Below are 24,614 nucleotides of genomic sequence, written 5' to 3'. Positions count from 1 at the left end.
TGTGCTCACTTCTGAAAGTAATCATTTGCTGTCTTCATGTTCAACTCAAACGACCTGCTTCACTAGAAACATACATCACATGCAGGCAGTCTCTTTGGTAGCTTCCATGCCATGTGAGGAGCCCAGATCACTTAGGTTAATCAAAATAGCACCCTTTGTGTGTGCTGCTTGGTTGCAGAAATCTCTAGTTAACTACGTATTTAACCACCTTTGGGGCTTCCCTGATAACTCAGCTGGTAAAGAATCCGCCTGCAATGCAGGAGACCCTGGTTTGATTCCTGGGTTGGGAAGATCCCTTGGAGAAGGGAAAGGCTACCCACTTCAGTATTCTGGCCTGGAGAATTCCATGGACTGTATAGGAGCCTCCCCCACCCCCCAACTCCGGCACCACAGGTCTGGCCGCACCGTTGTTTGGTTTCCTGTGTCAAGTGAAGCACCTTCCACGTTGAGTTTGGAAGGGGCAGAGTCAAGTCTGTGTATCCAGAGTGCTGTGCAAAAGTAAGCCACCAGCCCTTGGGGACCCCACATCACACATCTTTCAATAGCACAGTCGTTGAGAGAACCACGCCGGCACTCAAGAGCCCAGGGTCTGGGTGGGTGTGCTGCACATCGACGTCCCTGATGGTGACGGCCTCAAATTCCTACTGTTTACAGTTCAGATGTCTTCTTCAGGGACCGTCAGGGAGAAGGCAGGCAGTAGGAGATGGCCGAGTGCCTTTCAGGAGGTGAGGGCTTTCCATGATGGACTGTCTGAGGGATTTCAAAACAGGGATATCCAAAGATTTTTATTACCAAAGTAGAATTAAGCAACAAATTCTTGAGACTCTCCATAAATCAGAAATTACCACCCCCCAACAAAATAAAAATATCTGGCCAAGCTTTGGGGAGTGAAGTATTAATTTATCTAAGTGACATGTTGACTGCAGGGCGCTCTCAGGAGACCTCTCTTCCCCCTTCCAGCTGAGATGTCCGACCGTCCCTCCTTCCTGCCTTTGGAATTTGTAACACGTTGTAAAAAGCCCATTCCAATTCTATCACAGGGAATGGAATCCAAGGAGTTCACAGTTACTTCAGCTCTGTGAACTTATAAAAACATGTTAGTGAAAGAAGTACTGTACTTTATGATTAAGAGAGATGTTAAAGTTTTAAAAATTGTAATTACGATGGAAATGTAACAGTTCCCCCAAGTTCTTGTCTCTGATTTATATACAACTTCCAGAAAGTTACTTAGGTTCTGTGGGCTTCGTTTCCCTGTCTGTGAGAAGGAATGTGTTTTTCGAGCTTAAGTGCTAATGCTTCTTTATTTTGATTGTTTATTCAATAGCTCAGTTACTTTGACACTGGCTTAAAAAAAAAAAAAGAGCTGAAGGAAATTGAAGAAGTCACCCTGGTTCCCAAACTTTGAATTTTTGTGTGCTATCCATTTTTAATCTGCGAGGCTTTAGGAGAGATCATGGCAACATATTCTGACCGTGTTTGCTGTCTCTTTGGCATGTGTGTGTGCGTGTGTGAGTGTGTGTAGGTCACTTCCAACTGGTAGGAAGTGATACCCTTCATGCACCTGATAGCTTGAAGTGTCTCTTAGACTTCTTGCTGTTTCAGTACAGTGCAGACTCTAAGTTTAATAGGAAATATTTAAAATAAATAAATTAATTTAAAAAATGGCTTGGGGTGGTGGTATTTTCAAAATTAATGAATATTATAATTTTAGTCCTATTTTTGTCCAATAAGTAAACTGTCAAGATTGTCAGGTAAGATAAATGGAATTTTCCATCCATATCTCTTGAACAAACATAGCAGCTCGCTGTGGAGGCTAGTGGGCTCCTGGTCTCTAGGGCCCAGGATGGCACTTGACAGGTGATGCAGGGCTGGCCCCAGAGCTCCTTGGTGGTGAGGAGGAAGTCTCAATGACCCCCTTTGGGCAGCAACGTGTACATCAGGATGAAAGCACTTGTAAACCCAAACACGACAAAGTTCTGATTTCTCGTCATCATTTCTCCTAAGCTTTAAACAATACGCAGCTGTCAAGTCATTTCAGAAATTCCTGTTCTGATGCTTAGGTGCCGCTTGCCTCTCTCTTGTTTGGAGAGCCAGGGTCCACGACCATGGTGGGGGTGGAATGTGGTCCAGCCCAGCAAGAAGGGATGTCCTCGTTGGCCAGGATTACTGGACAAGAGCCCAGCTGCTGGGTGTCTCTGCAGGCGGGCAGGTATGGTAAGCCGGCAGGCAGATGCAGAGCCATGTTGGTTCCCAGTGCACACTGCGTTTCTCATTTGCACAGCGTTTTTCCACCCAAGGATGTTGATAAGTCAAAGAATGATACCAATATTTAAGAAGTGCACATGTTATGGTATCTATGTACAGAAGTGACCCTGGATGTTGAGAAGTCTTCAGACAAGGATTACACACATTTGGAAGAATAGTGTCTCTCTTCACCGCCTAATAGCAGATGATTTGTTGTGCTTCTCCCTTTGCGCAAGCAGAGGTTTTTCAAGGTTTAGTTAGTTAAAATGTTCATGCCTATGTTTCACTCCTTCAGCATAGGTTTTATTTTTTTTTTTGCATAAAATTATGAAGTTATGACATCCTAATTGTGAAAAGGAAACAACAGCTTGAAACATAGAAACATCTCACTGTAAACGAATAAAGTGGTGGAGAATCTAGAAAAAAATCTATTCAATTTCCACCTTAAAAATTATTGTTTACCTTTAGGTAGCACAGCTACACAACACAAATATGAATCTTCTAAGGGCCAAATTGTCTTTTCTGAGACTAGCTACAGTACAAGTTTCTCATAAAATTATTATGGGGAGTGACCTTAAGTGAATGCCTTGCTAGTTAAGTTGGCAAAAATCTTATTTCATAACACGAAAGTTGGTAAGACCTACACTGTAAATGGCCAGGTCAGTGTTTCCCAACTTCTAAATCTAAGATAATTTGAGGCTAATGGGAAGGTGTCCTTCAGAATAGTGCAGGCAGGTTAGAAAGTATCTGAGTGCGTTCACTCACAGCAGAGCGTCTCAGCATGCCTACAGACTCACAAGCAGCCTGGTCAGGTCAGCGTCCCAGAGAGCTGGTACTTAAGCTTGCCTTGGATTAGTTTTTCACATGTTATTAAAAAATAGGTTTCAATAGGTTAGTCGGGTTTGAGAAGAGAAAGTGAATTCACAATGGGTTAGTCGGGTTTGAGAAGAGAAAGTGAATTCTGTTATAGAGCCATGCCAAGATGGAAAACATGCTTTGATTCAATATGAAAAATAGCCAGAATTCTTTTTAGTGTGTTTGCATAACAAAAATAGCTGGTGCTATGTATTTCATTTTTGCCAAAATTGTGGCATTCACCAGGGGAAAAAATGGCACATGAGCCCTTTATGTGGATAAATTTATGCTCTGAGTCTCGAGGTCGCGTGGTGAGGGAGGCTGCATTAAGGCTTGTCTCTCCAGCAGAGAGGTGGAGCCTCTGTGAGGTCATCTTATATGAAACAGCTCTTTAACGTGACTGTCTTGATTTTGGAGACAGCGAGATGGCTTTGTTTTGGATGCCGATGATTATTTCCCTCCTTTTATCTGTATTGTGTTAATTTAGTTGCTGTTTAGATGATTTCCCTGTGCCCTTTATGGGGAAGGCGGTGTCCACAGTTTTGTTGACTAAGCACGCGGTTTATGGAATGTAGATATCTTCCAGCTCCTGTTTGCTGGTTGATTTCTCGTGATTTCTTTTGAATGCAGCCTGCTGTCTGCTCAGCTGGGACAATGCCTCTCCGAGGATGCTTGTCTTGAGGGTGTGGTGACTTTCTCTGGCCTTGGGTTTTGCCAGCAGCTCTCAGTGGTGTCCTCCTGGTGCAGGGATATGTCTCTGTGATGCTGAAACTTTCAACCTGGGCCTTCTTAGTGACAACAACACTGCTTCTGCCTGGGGTTTTTCCGGAGCCCTCCTCCTTCCACATTCTCCTCTGAGCGCTAGCCCCCTCTACCCCTGCCCCCGCCACCGCCGTCTCCATTCCCCTCTGTCTGGTCGGGACCCCTGGGGACTCACATCAGGGCAGGTCCTCATCCTAAACCCTCACGAAGGGCCCGGGAGGTGTTGGGTGCTGTGTGGGTCTTGCTCCCAACCTTCCAGAGCTCTGGTGGGTGGGAACACATACCTGCAGGGGCCCCCTCGTTGCTGCAGCAGGGCCAGTGGAGAAGGTGGACAGAAGTGGAGGAGGGCTGTTACACAAACCAGCGTCCTGCCCATATGAGGGAGGGAGTGGTGGGACTTTGGGCTCTGCCTTGTGTTAAAACAAGTACACGTGTTTGAGTGTGCGAGTTGTTGCATAAATGAATAAGTTTGTCAAACTATTGATGAAAAGGAATTAAGGCAAAAAGTATAATATCTAGTAGGATGCACGATAGGAAAGCAGCCTACCAGTTTAGGACCTTCTGTCCGTGGGATCACAGGTCTGTTCTGTGGATCTCTTGCTTCTGTGGAATGTCTGGAAGGTTGTTGCATGGCTGCTTGTCCCTGAAAGAAAGTTCCTGTTAAAGTATGTACACTGTGAGGAGAGATCAGTCGTGATGCCAGAGTGGGAAGGAGCCCGGGCTGTGCTGTCTGTCTGCAGGGCCTCCTCCTGAGGGTGCTCAGATGTGGGAAGTCAGGGTGTGTGTTCCCAGCCTCCATACAGTTATCCAGCTATCCCGAGCTTTACCAGCAGGGACTAATGTATCATTTCAGAGGTTTACAAGCTATCTGTCCCTTTGTTTTGTAGATGTATAGATTAAAAAAACAATACAGCATAAAACCCAAAACCATCCCCCCACCCCAATCCAACCCTACCTTTGGCCAGGAAAAGGAAAACAGAAACCCTCCTCAAAAATGCTTTGCCTGAATTGGTGTATTTGGTACCAGAAGACTGGCTTCCCAGGTGGCTCAGATGGTAAAGAATCTGCCTGCAGTGCACCCCCAGGTGAATTCCTGCAATGCAGACATGGGTTCAATCCCTGGGTTGGGAGGATCCCCTGGAGAAGGGCATGGCAACCCACTCTAGTTTTCTTGCCTGGAGAGTCCCATGGACAGAGGAGCCTGGCACCAGAAGAGTTTTACTTCAGGATTTTGGAAACAAGTTTTAAACTCTTCAACAAAAATGGATTTTTAATGTTTTGTATTTGTGTGAAAATATCCACAATTCTCTTCCTTGATGGTCTTCTAAGCACATAACTATTATTCAGTCTCTCAGTCATGTCCAAATCTTTGTGACCCCATGGACTGTAGCACACCAGGCTTCCCTGTCTTTCACCATCTCCTTGCTCAAACTCATGTGCACTGAGTCGGTGATGCCATCCAACCATCTCATCCTCTGTTGCCCCCTTCTCCTCCTGCACTTAATCTTTCCCAGCTTCAGGGTCTTTTTCAGTGAGTTGGCTCTTTGAATTAGGTGGCCAAAGTATTGGAGCTTCAGCTTCAGCATGAGTCCTTCCCATGAATATTCAGGGTTGATTTCCTTTAGGAATGACTGGTTTGATCTCCTTGCAGTCCAAGGAACTCTCAAGAGTCTTCTCCAACACCACAAATCGAAAGCATCTATTCTTCGCATCTCAGCCTTCTTTATGATCCAGCTCTTACATCCCTACATGATCACTGGAAAAACCATAGCTTTGACTATATGGACCTTTGTCGGCAAAGTAATGTCTCTGCTTTTCAATATGCTATCTAGGTTTGTCATAGCTTTTCTCTGAGGAGCAAGCATCTTTTAATTTCATGTTCACAGTCCCCGTCTGTGGTAATTTTGGAGCCCAAGAAAAAGTCTATCACTGTTTCCATTGTTTCCCCATCTATTTGTCATGAAGTGATAGGACCAGATGCATGATCTTATGGTCTCCGTCAGTTCTTTATCATTGTGTTTTATGGGTGTACCAATCACACCATTCTCTAAATATCTCTTGTCTTAAACACTCCAAGTACTTGCATTGTTTCTGAAGAATATTATCTAGTCTGTCTGTGAAACTGCTTACAGAATTTCTTGTCTTTCTGCCCCAGTAGAGCAACCTTCAAACCTTGATTTCCGTGTTCCAGACCCCCCTCTCTTTCATTTTCTGTTCCATTGACTGAAAAAAGGCCCCTAGTTTCTGCTGTCACTGGTTTAGCTATTTGGATTAAATCCTAGTCTACCATATTTATCTCCTGAAGTCACTTTTCCTGTGCAGATCATGGTGTATATGTGTAATAAATAACCCGGCCAGACTGTACCTGAATGTGTGGATTCCTTTACCTTGTCCATCTTTAATAATGAATGGTGAAGCTTGTATGAGAGGAGAGTTTTTTGAACACATTGAGTTTGATCAAATGTGGTGTTTGTTTAGTCTGTTTGTTGCTAACTCTGAGAGCAGCAACTCCGAATCCAATCTTTGATGATTTCTGTAACTGAAAAAAAAAAGCAAATAAAACTGACAGGCTGCCTAGAGGCTACAGATTTTATCCAAATATCTAGGTGGGTGTGTGGGTCTGGAGCTGAGCAGGGCTCTGGGGAGAGGTGGCCATGGGAGCGGCCTGGATGGATGGGGCCACGGGCTGTCGCCACGGCGGTGGCCAAGGTTCAGGGTTGGCCCTTTCTTCTCCCTGCCTGGTGACCTTGGCTGCATCACACAACTTAGTCAGTGTCCTTAGCTGTCAGATGAGAAAAACTGTCCCACTGTGAAGTTTAGAGTTAGAGGAGGTGGCCTTTGTATAACGCTGGCCGACACAATGCCCGGCAGCAGGAGGCCCTTCTCCCCTGAGACCCCATTGCCTCTCTGGGGTCCTTTCCGGTGGCTTTTGTGACTTTCTGCCTTGTGGTTTATTCTGCATTTAATGCCAGCTCCTTAGAGACAAGGTCTGTGTCAGATTCATCATTGTCCCTTCTATAGTCTCTAGGGGACAAAATATTCTGTGACTGTTTGTTGAATGACTGTATGACTGAGTGATCCTGTATAAGTGAGGTTTAAATATTTTTACTGTTCCTGGTAGGGATTTTAAGACTTGATGCCTGATGCCGGCTGACGGGGTGTGTGCTGTGAGCATGGAAGTGAGTTGTGTGCCCAGATCTGGGTGTAGCTTGTGGATTGTTGCAGATTCAAATGTCATGTGCCTCAAAGTTAGAGTCTGGGCAGATCGTAAAGTAACCAATGAGTTTGTCCCACAGGGAGTGCCTAACTTTTCTGCAGTGGATCCGTCAGGGGCCACAAGTCTTTGTGAAAGGGATTTGAGAAATTGTACAATTTCTCCACTGGTGAGTGATAAAGGGGCCCACATTTTTCATCATAATGAATCATTATGTGTTCAACTGCTTCAAAGTCTTGCTCTGTTCTTTGAGATTCCGAGGTGACTGGTAGCTTGTCCACACGTCGCCTTGTTTCTGAGTCCACCAGAAGCTCAAAGAGCTATCCTCTGCTGGCCTTTGGCCTCAAAGAGATATGGGTAGACATGATCACCTCGTGTGCCCCATGGAGCCAGGGAACCTTGAGAACATCACACTCATCTGATTGTTGGTGGTACTGGGACACATCGCACGTTTAGACATGTCGGTTGACTTTGTCTTAATGTTTTCAATCACAGATTTGCCTCCTATACTGATATTTTTTATCTTAAGTATTAGTTGTGTTTAGTTTTTGCATGGTGATCCCTCTGCCCCCAAAGGGGGACTCAGACTAAAGTGTCAACCATGTCTCACTTTCTTTACTAAAATGAACTGCTCTGATAGCATCTCAGATACGAGCAGCTCTGTGTCATTGTGGAGATGCACAAAGCAGTCCAGGTCTGTATGCTTCCCTCTTTCAGCCACTTTCTTTACAATTACAGTATCCTACTCTACCTTCTCATCACTTTTCTGAATTTATATGAAGTTCTAATAAATCGCTGTGTGAAATAAAACCAAGGAATTAAAAAAAATGATTGAGAATATAAATCACATGGACTTCTCAGGTGGCACTAGTGGCCTGCCAAGGCAGGAGACTGAGATGTGAGTTTGATCCCTAAGTCAGGAATATCCCCTGGAAGAGGGCATAGCACCCCACTTTGGTATTCTTGTCTGGAGAATTTCATGGACAGAGCAGCCTGGTGGGCTATAGTCCACGGGGTCACAGAGTCAGACATGACTGAAGTGACTTAGTGTGCATGCACACACATACACACACGCATTAATAACATGCCTCAAATGCTATGGAGAAAATGAGCACTAAAGAGAAAATGGATTCATTGTAACTGCTGTGAGGGAGGGTTAGCATCTTGCCCTGTCCAGTTGAGTCCTGTCTTTGGTGAGACCTCGGTGGAGAGGTCTGAGCCATTTGGGGTCACCATCTTGGAAGCCATGATTTCAGTGTGGGGGTATTGGTGCCACAGACTCTCTAGCTGATGTGCCCACCTTTCAGGACAAGATACTTTATTTTCAATACAGGTCCTTGTAAACATTGTACTCGGAAGTCATCTGATTTCTGGATTAAATTGTAAGGAACTGATGTTTTGCTGTAAATATGATGTGGAAGGAAAAAATTCAAAGTTATCTTGTGGCTTAACTGAATCCAAACACATCAACTACGGAGGTAGGAAGAACTAAAATGGTAAATGGAAAGGAACTTGGGGAGTGGGCCAGGTGGTGGGTAGGGGCATGAACCATGCCTCCATGGCTTCACTTTTATTTTGTTCTCATTTTGAAGCCAGTTAGATTAAGAGAGGTTGGTAACAGAAAGTAACATTGAATTCCTAGAAATGAACTGCAGTTTTCTATTCTTGCTCCTTCTTTTCCTGTTTTTTTGGTCTTAGACTTGTGTTTTTCATGCGATTACCTGAGAGTGAGTGGTGTAGTTCATTAGCTCAGCCAGTAGAGGGGAATGACATCTGTGCCCGCTCATCACGGTGTGAAGTCTTCTCCAACCCCCTTCGTCACGCTCTGGCGTGGTCATAGCGCGGCCTTGCAGATCAGCGCTGGCCAGGGAGGGCAGGGCCCGTGATACGTGGGGAGGCGGCCTTCATTTTCTGAACTGTGTTCCCATAACTCGCTTGTTTTTTTATAGTCGTTTCTGACGTGTGTTTCTCCGTCTCCGCCACTACATCTTTGTCCTTCTTTCAGTGTGTTTGTCTCCTGGCGAGAGCCTGGTATGTCCAGTGTTGGCCTTCTCTGTGCCCGTTAAACCTAACAACCTCTTAGGTACCTCTTTTCTGGAACAATGATTTTCACAAAAATCCTGTTTATGGAGGAAAGATACTGCATGATATCATTTGTTAAACCACTTATTCACCCTAGATGTCAGAACTTCTATTCCTGGCTGAGGCAAGTCTATAAGCAATCTCCTAGACTTGAAGCCCTGGCTACTTCGTTTTGTAGGGCTTGTCTATCACCTGTGTAGGTTCCCTGCTCTGACATCAGGGCCACTGCCTCATACCAGATGGCCCCCGTTTGAGTGGCATCATTTGTCGGAGTTAGCTATTCTTTGTGAACTGTCCTCTCTGAGCAGTATTCTTTTCTCCTGTGTCTTAAGTTATTTTGTGATTTAGATCAGGAAAAAAATATTGAATAGGAATTGCCAGTAACATTAGTTGATTTCATTTTCGGCTCTGAGAGTCAAGGTGGATTCTTTAAGCACTAGATCACATCCCGTGCATTCCACTGGGCGAAGTTCTCCAAGTTGCTGGGGTCCGGGTCTGCCCTGGGAGGGGGAGGGAGCTCTCAGCAGGGAGGGGCGCTCACTCCCCCAGCCAAGAGAGGAGACCTTCTCCAGTTACGGGGGTGGGTCCAGGTCTGAGGACTCCTGCTTGGCAAGGTAGACGAAAGAATGTGTTTATTAGGAACTGGCCGCAGAGCATAAATGGATGTTGAAATAGACCAGAACCAGGCGAAGCGGCCCACCAGCAGATAGCCATAAAATAAGGTTACAAAACAGAGCACATCCTTGCCCTGCCTGCCTGCTCTGAGCCCGGGGTCAGGCCCTCGGCCCGAGCCCCGCTTCCCAGCTGGTGCGCGCCTTACTCACACAGCCTCTCGGCCTCTCTCCTCACCCCAGGCTTAGCCAAGGTGTCATGTCTCACCCTCTCGTTTGTAATATTTATTTCGGATTATTTGTCTGTGGGCCGGCTGCCTTTGAGCTCTTCTAGACGAGACCCAGGCTCTGTTCTGACATGCTGGGCTTCCTGGTAGGAGGACAGCGGGGAGGAATCTCCTGAGTGTGCTGTGGAATTCTCAATGCAGAGACCCCAAACCCACAACCACTCCTCTTTCTTCCACAGATAATTCACCTCTTGGAAGAGTGTCTTGACTCTGGCCCTTTCCAAGCCGTCTTCCGAGAAGAAAGGAAGTTTGCTTGTTCTCTGGGTTGCAGCCTCCGTCGCCAAGTCCAAACACAAGAAGAAATGACTGGGAATCATACCCTGGGGATACCACACTGTATGTTGCAGACGTGCGGCCTGGAGGCAGTTTGGGACTCGCTCTTCAACACCAGTTAGGTCTCCTCCGAGTGTCCACTTCCCGCAGGGTTGGTGTGTGGCCGTGCCCAAGGGGAGACAGAAGTTTGCTTTAATAACAAGATGAGTCAAGTACGTTTGCTTTTCCCCATCCTTTTATATGGCTTGTAGAACATCTGGGAATTTTTAAAACTCCCTACCATAGCACAAATAGAGCCTTAAATATAATAATGTCATCAAGTCCTTGCGATTTTATGAGATAGAGGTCATTATGAAGAAAATAACTGTTAAGTTCACGAGGCCTTCCCCGTAATAATGGCATTTAAGGTCTTGAATACAGTGCTTTACAGCGTAAAGATAACACCTGACTACTCAGTCTTCTTCAGTCAGCAGCAGTGACTTATACGTATGAAACTGAGCACCGGAGCTTCCTGAATGGACCATTTCATTATTATTATTGGCCATCTCAAGGACTCTTTACAAATTCAGAGTTTGAGTTAACCCCAGGAAAGTATGTCAGAACTGCTGGGGGAATGAAAGGAGGAAAAGAAATATGAACTTTGTTTTCTGTACATGTGAAGATTCAGGGACAGTAGATACAGCAAGTTTTGTGATTCAGACCCAATTTACTGTTCTAACTTTTTAGGGAAAAAAATGAAGAGAGAAGGAGGAATAATAATTTTCCTATATTTTTTATGGCAGCTATAAATGTCTTCTTAAATAGGGCACCTGTTCAAAGGAATTTTTTCTTGTATGTAATGCTAGAGTGATGAAGCCAATGGAAAAACTTTGGAAGAATAAAATTCCAAGATTTGATACTTTCTGGGGAGGAGGTTGGAAAGGCAGTGATCTTTTAAGTTTTATTCTCTTGCAATTTTGCTACTCACTGAAAACCATTTTCTAGTGATGAAAACACACTAGGGACAAGAAGAGATGCTTTAATCCACCTGCTGATGCTCCTACTCAGCTACCCTGCCTTCCAGAACCTCCAGTAAAATGTCTGTCATGGCTGATCTGTGTGTGTGCCTCAGTGACTCTCTCAGTGCATCAGGGCTTTGGAGCATTGATCAGGGCCAAATTCAGTGGGATAGGAAATTGGAGTTTCTCTGTATTGAATTGGATACCTTCTTTATTGATTCAAGTACATTTTGTGGAGAACCATGCAAAACCCTTTTAGAATTCAGACTGGAAAATATATTGAAACCTTCACACTGATAAGATATTTCCTTCCTCCCATCCATCCATTTATTCATCTATCTGTCTATCCATCTGTCTGTCTGTCCATCCATCCATCCATTCATCCATCCACCCATCCATCCACCCATCTGTCCATCCGTCCATCCACCCATCTGTCCATCCATCCATCCATCATCTATCCATCCATCTGTCCATCTGTCCATCCATCCATTCACCCATCCATTCATCCATGTGTCCATTCATCCATCCTCCCATCCATCCATCTGTCCATCCATCCTTCCATCCATCCTTCCATCCATCCATCCATCTATCCTCCCATCCATCCATCTGTCCATCCTCCCATCCATCCATCTGAAGTTATGGAATCTATGTTACTGGTTGACTTACTTTTTTGCTTAGCCTAACTGATGGAAAACTGAGAGTTAAGTTTATAACTTAGAAGCTACATGCTCAACTTCTGTAACAAAAATAATAGTTATAATAGTTAAGATTTATTAAGTACTTACTAGGCTTCTTCCAAAGTACTAAGGAAATACTTTACATAATTCTACCATTTAACCCTTATTACTGCCCTGCAGTAAGACAGCACAATCCCTATTCACCAGGCGATAGAGCTGAGGGTCACTGAGGCAGTTGTCTTGTGTAGGTGACAGCTAGTTAGTGTTGGAGCCCATGTTCAGATCACAGCAGCCTATCCAAGTCCTGGGCTCATAACAGTGCCTGATACCTCCTCTAGTCTAGGTCCTCTATCACAACATTGTCATTCATAGTCTGGTTCTTTTATTCTTCTTTGCTAGGTCAGTTATAAGAGGGTCATTTGTTGTCAAGTGCTTCAAAGTTGCTTTAAGATCAGATGTGAGACAAATAATTCAGAGGAGCATTATACATAAAGTCAGTGATTATTTCATCTGACTGGTGCCCACCGCCTTTTTATCTTTGGAAGATCAGCTCCTCTCCTTAGCATGGGTTTCTACATGGAGCTGAGTTCCTTATTCCTTTTATCCGTAATCATTTAGGTTTTAAAATCATTTTGAATGATAAAAGCATTTCAATCATGAAATGTAAATATTTTAATAGATGGCCTGTGTGTGAATTTAATTGCTTCAGTCCTGTCTGACTCTTTGTAATCCCACGGACTGTAGCCCTCCAGGCTCCTCTGTCCATGGGATTCTCCAGGCAAGAATACTGGAGTGGGTTGCCATGCCCTCCAGGGGATCTTCCTGACCCAGGGATCGAACTCATGTCTCTTGCATCTCCTGCATTGTAGGCAGATACTTTATTCACTGAGTCACCTGGGAAGCCACCACCAAGATAAAAGAATTGTTAACTTATAATTTCTCACTAAAAATAAATAAGATGTAAAGATTTATTTAAAGCTACCTTCTTTCTCATCCTTCATTCCTCTTGCCTTTCACAGAGGAAAACCACCCTGAAATCACCAGAGACATCCTGGCATTGATTACTTTCCATACGTCTTTTGGGACTTTCCCCTAAGTTTATATCCACATAAATATGTTATTGATATGCTTTAAAATGTGCTTAAATGATACTATATGAATTGGCTACTTGTTTTCACTTTATGTAATGTTTTTTGAGATACATCTATATAAACATAATTCATTTATGTTAACTGCTCTATAATATTCCATAATATTAATCAGCAACTTTTATCCATTTCCTTCCATTGGACAGATGATTTTGCTATTGCTGTCCACATTGCAGAGCTTTCCTGTGGTTTTCTGATAGGACTTGAGTGTGAGTGTGGTGAGGGTTGGTAACCAGAGGGAAATTGCACTGGGAAGTACATGGTCATCTTTAATGCTGACCCAGCCAAATCGCTAAGAATTTGAACCAGTTACACTCTGGCAGAAGACCTGGGAGCCAGCCTGTTTTCTTGTGTCCCCACAGCACTGTGTGGGGTCAGACCCACTAAGTTTTGTCAGTCAGGCAGAGGTAGGTATTATCTCTTTACTGTAGCATGCATTCCCCTGAACTAGTGTTCAGTCGCTCGGTCATGTCTGACTCTTTGTGACCCCGTGGACTGCAGCACACCAGGCTTCCTAGATTACTAGAGAGGGCTTGAAATATTTACTTTGGAGGCATTTATTGGGGTTTCGTCATCTCTGAAATTCTGATTTTATATAATTCGCTTATTACTGAGTTAATTTCATATTGATCGGTTGTATTTTTATATATGCTGGATAAAAAATCTTTTGTGAGTTACATGGTTTGAATTGTAAATATCTCTCTCTTGTGGATTAGCTCTTTACTTTGATTGTAGTATCTTTTGTCATGAAGAAGTTTTAATTTAATTTACTTTTATTTTTAAATTGGTTTTTATTTCTTTTACAATTTATCTTTGGCCACACCATGCAGCATGTGGGACCTTAGTTTCCAACCAAGGATCAAACCCACACCCCCTGCTTTGAAAGTGCAGAGTCTTAACACTGGATGGCCAGGGAAGTCTCCCAGAGGTTTTAATTTTACCATCAAAAGTATTAATCTTTTCATGATTTTTTAAAGTAAGTTTTCCATGCTGCAGTATCATAAAGATAAGCTCTTATGCATTTGTCCAGTTTTTTGTGTCTCACATTTAGGACTTTAACTCATCTTCAAGTTCTTTCTGGAACTTAACATTAGATCTTGCTGGAAATACAGACAAAAGAAGTACTTGGAATAGAGAATAACATGTTAGGGAATGATTGCTAGTTCTTTATGCTTCAAGAAGTTCTTTAAGCTTCTAATATAAATTGGATCTATTTATTTCATTCTTTTTCATAATTTCCATCTTTATATCTCTGTATGATTCATTATTGATAATTTCCTTAGACCTTCTAACTTAATATTTTTTCATTAATCTCTGTGTAATCTTCAGTTAGACCTATTGAATTTTATATTCTAATAATTGTTTTTACTTGTGGAAGTTTTCATTGGCTCCTCTAAGTATTGTGCATTCTTTACTAAGGTTATAAGACATTCTTTGACATCTTGTCTATTTAAGTATTCCCGTGTGACAGTCTCTGTAAAGTGTCTTGTTATCTGCTGTTCTAGGCGTTCCACTTGCCTGTGTACTCTTTGTGTCAACTCTTTTTGCTGCGCGATTCTTTCTTCATGTGCTTTGTATTTTAGGGCTGTGAGATCATCTTTAGCAGAACTTTAGCTGTTGAGATCCTGTTGGGTTTGAGGTTGGTGGGCTTTTCCCAGAATAGTTTTATGCCTGTTTTTGTGAGAATTACTGAAGATGGTCCTATTGTTTACAGGATTCCTAGAGTATGTTGGTGGGTCATTTAAAACCCCACACACCAGTGTTTTGTTGTCTGGGATTTATAGTCTTAGGTGGTTGCTGTTGTTTTCCTTCCATAGCCCAGGATGAGATAGACAAGAATTTGTATCCTCATGGGAGGGTCCTTGTCTATCTCTTCACTGGGGACGTAGTCCTGGGTGTCTGGCCCTTTGCAGTGAGTTGGTTTGAGCTCCCACCGTGACTGGGACCACTGCCTGCTTCCTGTTATGTGGGTGTGACAACCTGGCCCCAAGGTGACAACATCTCACCCCACCGGCCCCTGGGGTGATGGGTCACCTTGGAGATTTCAGCCATCTCCTTATACTAGATGCCTTGAGTTTTCTCTTTCTTTCTTCAAGCTCAGCTCTAGTAGATTTGTTTTTACTTTTTAACCTACCTGCTCTGGGTACTCATGGTGAAATAATGTTCAGGTTATCTGAGTTGCTGGTATCTGCAACAGGAGCTTGAATCTTTCACACTCTGTTCAGGGAGCAGAGCCCCATGGACCCCCGTGGACCCCCGGGGAACTCCCAGTCTTAGGACTGGCTTCTCTGGAGTTTCCAGATTCTGGCTCTTCCAGAGAAATCACCCTAGTCTGCTTGTTGAGGGCTTGTCTCATCTCGCGCATTGAATGTCTTTGGGCCCCATTTACCCCATGAACTGTGACGGCGCAAATCCAGCCCTGTCTCCCAATAACCTCTCTTCAAGTTCTGAACCCCGTATCTGTCTGCTTTCCCGTTGTGATCTGCCATTAAGATGTCATTTCCCTTTCATATTTCTTAGTCTCAGATCAGCTTCTAACATCTCAACATTTCTTTCAAAGATACCTCTCCTGTCTTCCTTTATTTTGATTTCATTATTAAAAAACACTCCCCATCTGATAATAGGTCTAAACCTGCTTTTCCAGCCAGTCTAGTTTCTCTTTGATTATTCAAGCAGATGGAGTTCCTCGGTGCAGAGTATTCTGGGTACCAGCCTTTTAAAGCCCAGGCTTCACGTTTGGGTCTGTCTATAGTTATTTCATCATGTTCTTTCTTTTTCTCAGCCCAGGCTTGTGGCACATTCTCTTTTTAATAAATGCCTCTATCATTCAAAACTGTTCAGTGGGCACCTGCTCTGGACAAGCTATTTTTCTAGATCCTTAGGAGACACCTGTGAATGAGACAATTCTCCTTTTCTGTCATAATTAATAAAACTTAATAATCCTCCTAAGGATAAAATCACAGTTCATGTCTCTGAAACCTAATAGGCAGATCCTAATGTAATTCATGAAACTGGCTGTGCCGGTGTGAGAGCTTATGGGTTTGGGCACCTCTGCAGCTGCTGGACAAGCAGGGCTCAGGCCCTTTCAGACCCTCCTGGCCCCTGAAGTCAGGCTGTAGGGTCGCGAGCCTTGCCATCAGCATCAGCCGACAGCCCAGCACAGCCCAGCACCCGTGGGCTCTGCAGCCCCATGTCCGTGTCCCAGCCTCCTGGCTGCATAAAAGCCTGTGGGTGGGAGGGGCATCTTCTTCCCACAGGAGGGTCCTGGCCTGTGTGGAGTGCCCTCACCAGCCTGCTTTCCAAGGCTGCCATCTGTCCCAACTGCTGCAGGCCCCATGTGGCCGGTACCCACGGAATCCCCACCGATGGGGCTGGGGGATTGGGTGCCAGGCTAGGGGTAGGCCCTGAGACTCCACTCTTCCCTCCCAGAGACAGGAGGAGTGAGCTTGTGTCGGGGGGATGTTCCCCTAGTGAGGACCCTCCCAGTGTAACTCTTAGAATCTGGGGTTCAGCATTGGCCTAATTACAGTTTCAACAAAATTCATGCTCTTGGCCTTGTGGAGATACTATAATTAATCGTAGTTTTACTCTTTCAAACTTTGGGAGCATCAGTGGCTGCTGCTCAACGTAAAGGCTGATGTAATGATGTGTCAGGGCTTCCCAGGCGGCTCAGATGGTAAAGAATCCGCCTGCAACACAGGAGACGTGGGTTTGATCCCTGGGTCAGGAAGATCCCCTAGAAAAGGAAATGGTAACCCACTCCAGTATTCTTGCCTGGAGAATTCCATGGACAGAGGAGCCTGATGGGCTACAGTCTATGGGATCGCAAAGAGTCAGACACGACTGAAGTGACTGATCATGCACACACAGAATGTGTTGGGTAGTTTTTGATTTTATCATAAAACTGAAACAAGGACACAGGGGTTGGATTGAAATCTCTTGGAGAAAATACAACGCAGAATAATATGAGTTTTCAATGATGTCATAGATGCTGAAATAGTTCCTGGTCGATACAGTGACTCTCGGTATATTTTGTTCCCAAGAGCTCCAGGCTCTGGTTTAGATTTACCAAAATCATAGCCTCTACTCTTGAAAGTCTCTATTTGCAGAAACTTGGATTTTAGGAGAATTTTCAAAACTTTCTCATTTCCCCTTTCCCAAGTGTTTCTGCCTTCCTTGGCCTCCAGTACATGCTGCCTACTGCAGAGACTGACATTGTTTCTCAGAGAGTGTTAATTTATTCTGACAGTAATTCCTGGCAGTGCAGTCCTGGTCCACTTTCCTTCTTGTCTTATACACGCCATGTCATCTTTATCATTTTAACACTGTTGAGTTCAATAGAACTGTTCATTTTACTTTCATATTGATCTGGATCTACATTTCTCCCGATTATGAATGCAAGGATAGCTTTTTTACTTTACCACTTATTTTGCTGATTAGATAACTTGCTGAAGTAAGAATTTGAGACACCACCGAGCAGCTTCCTGTGTTAGCAAATTAGCCAAGACGAGCACCTGAAACCCTGTTGCTAAAGCTCTGTTCAGACCAGACGCCATGTCCCGCTGGGCCTGCGTTGTGAGGTTGGAAGCAGAATCCTACTCAGTGAGGACTGTGGCTGATTGTCAGTCAGGGGGAGAGCGAGAAAATCGAGAGAGTGAAAACCTCTGAACACAGACCTGATAAGACTTCAAAAGTATGGGAGGATTTCTTGGCCTCCCTTAAGAATAATAGTAAAAATGACGATCCCAGAAATTGTGTAAGTTTGCAATAACCTGCTGATGGCGAGAGTCTCCTGGCGGTGTTATCATGCTACTCTGAGAGACGGTTTATGGAGGTGGTTTTATGATACATTCCTGAAAAGCCTCCAGATTTCAAGTATGCAATATAAACCTCCTTATGAAAACTGCAGGACTCACCCATTTTATAAATAGTACCACACCTACCTCAGATTAAATAGGATTTCCACATTTCAGCGTGGCCAGTGAACCATAAGAGGCGGACGCAGGAAGCCCGGCGGGCAGGTCTGTATGTCTGGATCTGTCCGGTGATTTAGGTGGGACAGCCTTGAACCTGCGGTCTTACAGTTCCTTTAGGCTCTTAAAAGTGAGTGAAGACCCAAGAGCCTTTGTCGGTGTGAGTTACACCTGTCAATATGGACCGTCTTGAACAATGAAACTGAGAAAAACTTAAATCACAATATACATGAGATTGTGCCCCAGGCATGTCAGACCAGAGGGCCAGCACTCACCATGTTGCCTCAGGAAAAGCCCACTTGCCTCCTGGAGGACGAGAGGGGAGGCATGTGGTGCCCACCGAGGAGCAGGATTTGACCTCCTAGACTCCCTGAGAGGGTGCCCAGACCACACTGGGGAATCACTGGTTTAAAGGACTTGATGCTGTTATTTAACACTCATCCATACCTCGCAGGAACTTGATTAGTAATAGGTGGTGCATTATTTCAGAACCTGGTTTCTGATCACGCTGTTGGGATCAGTGGGTTTCTATGTGACGCCCTATTCTCTGAGTCTCCAGCTGAGGTCTTGGGCGAGTCCCTGAAGCTCTCAGAGCCCTCTCTTCCTGAGTGAAAGTGGGGCTCTCAGGGTTTTTGTGAGGGCACTGGCAACCAGCCTGGTACCCGGCATGCAACATGCACCCAGCCCATGGTGGTTATGGTGGAAGAGACCAGGTCCCCGCAGCTGGGCACTGCCACCCGCCCTCCCAAGGAGGGCTTCTCATCCCTGGGGGAGCAGAGAGCTCTCCCAGAAGCACAGCTGCAGGAGAGAAGCAGAGGCTGTGGTTCAGCCCCCCACCCTCCCACGCCCACCCCCCACCCCCCACCTGACTCTTCCTCTGTGCAGTGTTTATCTTTAAGAGCTTTGATCTAAAGTGAGCAATTCTGTGCACTTCTCGAGTCCAGGCTTATTTGGTTCCCTGTATTTACACTGACTTTGTTGTTCTGTTAGAATTTTACTGCTATTAACACAGTAGTGACTGCCTCCTTTTCCTTCCCTCGACCCCCTCCGTCCTTCTCAGCTCGAATTTCTCAGCACTGTCCCAGCTCTGCCACGGCGGCATTTCTGCTTCACACTCACCTTAACCACAGAGCCGGGATTGGATACAATTCTTTTCCACACGTGGTGTTTTGTCCTGGCCATTGTCTGTGTGTCTAGGTTGGTGTCTGGGGCCCAAGGGGGTAATGGACAAGGGCCCCTTTGCCTGGGGTTCCCTTTAAGGGCAGCCGAGGGGGGCTGCTGGTGCAGGGGGTGGAAGCTGTCTGTGAAGAGATGGTGGACAGGTCCCCAGCTGGGTAAGGAGACGGGCTCATGTCCCAGGACCCCGGGCGGGGGCGGAGTCCCCTCTGAGCCTTGGGTGAGGCTTGCACCACAGATGGTGTGACGGTGAGTCTTCTGTAAGAGACTGGCATGACCCTTGCTGGGCTTGTCTGAAATTAAAGGAAGGTCCCACCCTTCAGGTCCCTGAGATTACAGACTCTTGTGAACACGGCTTTCCTTGTTTGCAGTGGTCAGTCATTACTTCTCAAGCTCCTCCTGTGTGGTGGGTGTTGTGTTGGCCCTGGGTGACCATACCAGCTCTGGTAGAGGAGAGGTGGCCAGGTCAGTCAGCCCAGATGTGGGGGTGTAGAAAGATGAACCAATTATGGGAACAGGACACTCTTGTCAGTTTGAGCATCCTTTCTGAGATGGTAGTAGGGTGTCCAGGTGAGAGGCTTATGGTGACCTTCCTGTCAGGCATTCTTGGAGTCCCGGATGGCAGGATAGCACAGCGTCTGAGCAGCTCTGAGTTCTGGGCCTGGAAGTACCCCCTGATCCCCTTGCTTCCCAGCTGGGTGGGAGGGGTCTGCCTCTCGGTGCAGTGTCCTCTGCGAGGTCAGGCTCTGGTGTGCGTGTCACAGAGTCACTCGTCTGCGTGGGGAGTGGCTCTGGGTGCCTGGTGTGTCAGTTCAGCACTGCACATCAGCCCACGTCCTGCTCACTTCCCAGACGAGCAGGACCCCTGGCCTGAGTGCCATGGCAAGTGTGCGGGGGCCGCAGGGGGTGCAGGCCGAGGGCCAGTCCTGAGCTGCGGGCTGGAGGCAGGACTGAAGATGGGCCCGTCCTGGCCCTCAGGTGCATTTCAGGTTCACCTAGGCTTGGGTTTGAACCCACCTTTGTCGCTGGCCTGCTGTGTGGGTTTGGCCAAGTGACTTAAACTCTCTGTGCCTCCGTCCCACCACCCACAGACATGTGGGTCACAGCCTCCCTTCCCTTGTAGCGGGTGTGAGCTCAGAGGAGTGGTCAGTCTCAGGCACTTGGCAGAGGGGCTGGCGAATGTGGAGTGCCCAGGAGACCACCGTGGTTCCCCACTTCGGGACATCACTGGCCACATTCGCTTTGTAGCTCAGCAGCTCGCTCTGAGGGCAGACTCCAGATGCTAGCCATAGGGGGCGATGGGTGTGCACGGGGCTGCCAGCCTCAGTGGTGCCCCGGTGACCTCAGTTTTCATGATCACGGAGCTGCCAGCTTCTGTGGTGGCCCTGGTGACTCCGGTTTTCACGATCATGGGGCTGCCAGCCTCGGTGGTGCCCCAGTGACCCCAACTTTCAGGTTCACGGGGCTGCCAGCCTCTAGGGTGGCCTGGTGACCCCAGTTTTCAGGATCACGGGGCTGCTGGCCTCAGCAGTGCCCCAGTGACCCTTGGTTTTCATGATCACAGGGCTGCCAGCCTCTGTGGTGCCCCGATGACCCTGGTTTTCAGGATCACGGGGCTGCCAGCCTCTGTGGTGCCCCAGTGACCTCAGTTTTCATGATCATTAGATGATTCTCACCTTCTGAGTCTAAGCTCCTCATTATCCACCAGTCACCATGGCCGCCTGCTGCTCACCTCTGTAAGGCATGTGGATTCTGATTGCTGCTTGAGGCATGGGAGGGGCCGCCCTCCAGGCCTGGGGATCCCGCGTCCATGCCAGACCTGTCCACCACCTGCCTGTCTGCTTCGTCTTCTTGCCACTCAGGCCATCTACACTGCATTCTGCTCCCTGGTAGAGTCCAGTATCTTCCCGTGGTCCGAGAAGAAAGCCTTTTGCTTGCCTGTGCCTGTGGAGGGGTGACTCCCACATGAGCACATCCTGCTCCCTGGGGCGAGCATCCCTGTCCGAGGCCCACGGTTGCACTGTGGTGACCTGGCCACACAGGCTGCAGGCAGCAGCCTTGGAGCCGTGGTTGGCAGTGGGTGATAGATGCCCACTCCAGAGTCTGGTCAACCTGAAGCAAACCTGAGGGAGATACTGGTCCCCAGGACCTTTATCATGGATGCAGCGGTCACCTTGGAGATGCATCCTTGTCGTGGAAGCCTTACCCTCACGGTCACTCTCTGCTTCTGTGAGCATGTGGATTTCTCTTTAACCAAAACTACACTCTGTCGCCCATTAGGCTCAGTGACCAGACACCCTGTGGTCAGGAGAGCCTGGGCATGTGCGGGGCCCTGTCCAGGTGCCTGGTGGATGCTCCATTAGCGTGGTCATGTGGAGGAAACCAAGGCAGCTCTGAGATGCTCAGTCCTGGACAAGGGAGCTTAATACCCGGCCTCCCGCTTCTGAGTGTGAAGTGATGTGAGTGACCGGGGATGAGATGACACCGCTCTCACCCCCAGGGTGAGCAGAGCCCTGTGCGGGTTCACTACCAGCGACTACGCCGGAAGGCTGGCTGGTGGCTCTGGTGGGGATGCTCCTGGCCCAGCAGGAGCCTCCTCAGTGCACAGGCCTGGGACCCCCACAGTGGCATCTGCGCACGGGTCACTTCTGGCCGGGGCTCCTGTGCTGACCTGCATGCGCGGGGCCCTCCAGGTCGGGTGCTGTCCACCTGTCCTCCGCACGACATGCCTGTTTTCTTTGAGGCGCTGTTGGCAAGGCCACTCCTGCTGGGCCTGCGGTGCTGTTGCAGCCATCAGACGGGAAGCCTTCTGAAGACATTAGACAGAATGATAGAAGCACCTTGTCTGGATCAGCAGGACTTTACCCGTGTAGGGAAGGTGGAAACCAGGGGAGGTGGGAAAGGAGGAGACAGGAGGGCAGGGAGGGGCGCCTGGCTACCCAGAAGTAGTGCATGCGCCCCTGCAGACCAGTTGTCTGGATCTGGGCGGGCCAGCCCTGCTCTCCTGTCTCTGAGGCCTTGAACATGGAGCCAGACTTCTTGCTGGGACCAACCTGGATTTGCATTCGGGCTTATGGAGGCTTAAGCTGGGGCCGGTGTCCAAGCCAGTCTCCTCATCCATGAAATGAAGATGGACAGAGGGCTCCCAGCCTCGCGCCTCTTTCCTCGTCTTCGCTGGACTGCCCCCAGGACTGAGCAGGCCTGCCCAGGAGGCGTTTCCTTCCTGGGCCTGCTGCCAGGCGCCATTGCTGGGGCGTGTGGGGTTGGTCCCCAGGGGGCGCAGGTCTCCTGTGGGCTGCTTGTCCGTGGCTCTGTCTGGCGCAGACAGCAGTCTGTCTGCTAGAGTTGCTTCTCTTTCCTCAATGATAAAGGGGGCACACATCTTGCTTTGATGGAAACGTGGGCTGGCATTTACCTGTCCCCGAGGTGCTGTGTGGTGGTGTTTATACGACGTCAGCGCAGAGAAACCCAGGACAGAGGAGTACAGCTCTTGGGTGCCTTTCAGCCAGAGAATAGGGCCCAAAGTGTGATGCAGACACGCTGTTGTAGGGTTGGAAAATGCTTTGTGCTTGCTCTGATTTGTTCATGGTGATATGTAAAAGCGATAGCTGTGAACACAGAGTGCAGAGATTCCGCGTGAGAACATGCCAGGGCTTCTTTTATGGGATGGAAGGGGGTCCCTTTGCCCACGTATATTAAAGTGTGCACCTGCCTTCAATAAGCCCGAGTCAGCATATGGGGCTGCACCGGGTGCCAAGTGTGCCTTGTAAACCCACAGTAAAAGAGCAGACGTGTTTCTGGGCAGAGGAAAGACTGAAGAGGTTCAGCAGAGATTTGGGAGCTGAAAATGAGCGCCCGAGCCAACGAAACACTCTTATTTCGGAGAGTAACTGCTGCCTGTGTGTGAAGTAAGATCTGCTGAACACTCAGCATCGTTAGAAGCTGTGATGTCACATGGCGTTTGCCGCTGAAAATAAGACCAGCGCCTTCGGCCATCGTGGGAAACCAAGGCCCATGCAGCCGACCAGGCCGGCTGGTCCCATGACCCATTTTGGGCTTGATAAGAAAATGATGTGGTCAGTGGCTGGTTGCCTGTTATCCATTTACTTCACCTGACTCAGAGCCCCGCTGGTGACGATGGATCCCCGGCTGTGTGATTACGCCGTGAGCAGTCAATTCTGCCGGGGTGTGTGTGTGTGTGTGTGCATGTGTGTGTGTGTGTGTGTGTGTGCGCGTGCCTGTGTGTGTGTGTCTGTGCATGTGTGCATGTGCATGTGTGTCTATGCACGTGTGTGTGTGTCTGTGTGCACTTACTCATTTAGATGTGAGGCCTGGAGTCAGAGGGGACCACACTCTGGGAAACAGCTTGTAGGACAGTCTGCGGTCTTCTGGGTCAAGGAGAAGAAGAAACAAAGAAGCGCCGAAAGGACGGATGTTACTGCCCTTCCTGGGCTGAGTCACCTTCAGAGGGCAAGTTGGTTTATAAATGGAGCCTCCACAGGGCACACAGGAGGGGAAAGTGTAGAACGTTTAGTAAAAACTGTCTTTGGGTTCAAGGTGGAGGAGACACAGTCCTAAATGCATGTGGACTCACTTACCCGGAGGTGGCTGTCTTAAGCGCCGGCCTGTCCAGCAAATCCAGTGACTGACACTCAAAATCCACTCGAGTGGTGTCCTTTGTCTCTCTCATGCTTGCTGAGCCTCAGGGGCTGCTCAAAGCCTTGCCGTGTGGTGACCGGTGTCAGCCACAGTTAAAGCAGGTCCTAAGAGTGGGAGGCCACTGGACGTTGGTTTTGAATCAGCACAGGTTTTCTGTTTCCTGAGACTCAACGGAACAACTGCAAATGTATGGATGGATTTCCTGAAAAATTGCATACACACCCTTACATCTTACACTTTATAAAACTCAAAGACGTTGAAGATGTAGGTTCTTGCAGGCGTGTTGGTCTCTGGGAAGCCATCTCTGAAACAGAGTCAGTATTTCTGGGCTCACTGGTCTTTGACAAGCAGTGATGGGGATGCCGTGGTTGCCTCACTTATGCTCTTTGCCGCCTGTGTCTGTGCTTGTGTATTCACACGTGTGTCCTGGTGAAACTTTACAGTGAAGGAAAGTGTGAGATTTGATAGGCAATCCAAGGCAGGATAATTTTTATTCGAATGGCACTGAGCTTGTGATGTATCTCCGAGTCTGGATAATATGGAAACAGTGAGTATGCAGGCAAAAGAATTCTACCGGCAGACTGGGGAGCACTGGACTTGTAGGAAAGAGACCTCATAAGATTTTCCTATTTGCCTTTAAAGAAAGAATCTGTCT

The sequence above is a fragment of the Dama dama genome, chromosome 30, assembly GCF_033118175.1.
Source record: "Dama dama isolate Ldn47 chromosome 30, ASM3311817v1, whole genome shotgun sequence".
NCBI classification, from domain to species: domain Eukaryota; kingdom Metazoa; phylum Chordata; class Mammalia; order Artiodactyla; family Cervidae; genus Dama; species Dama dama.
Note: the sequence above shows the minus strand (reverse complement) of the source record.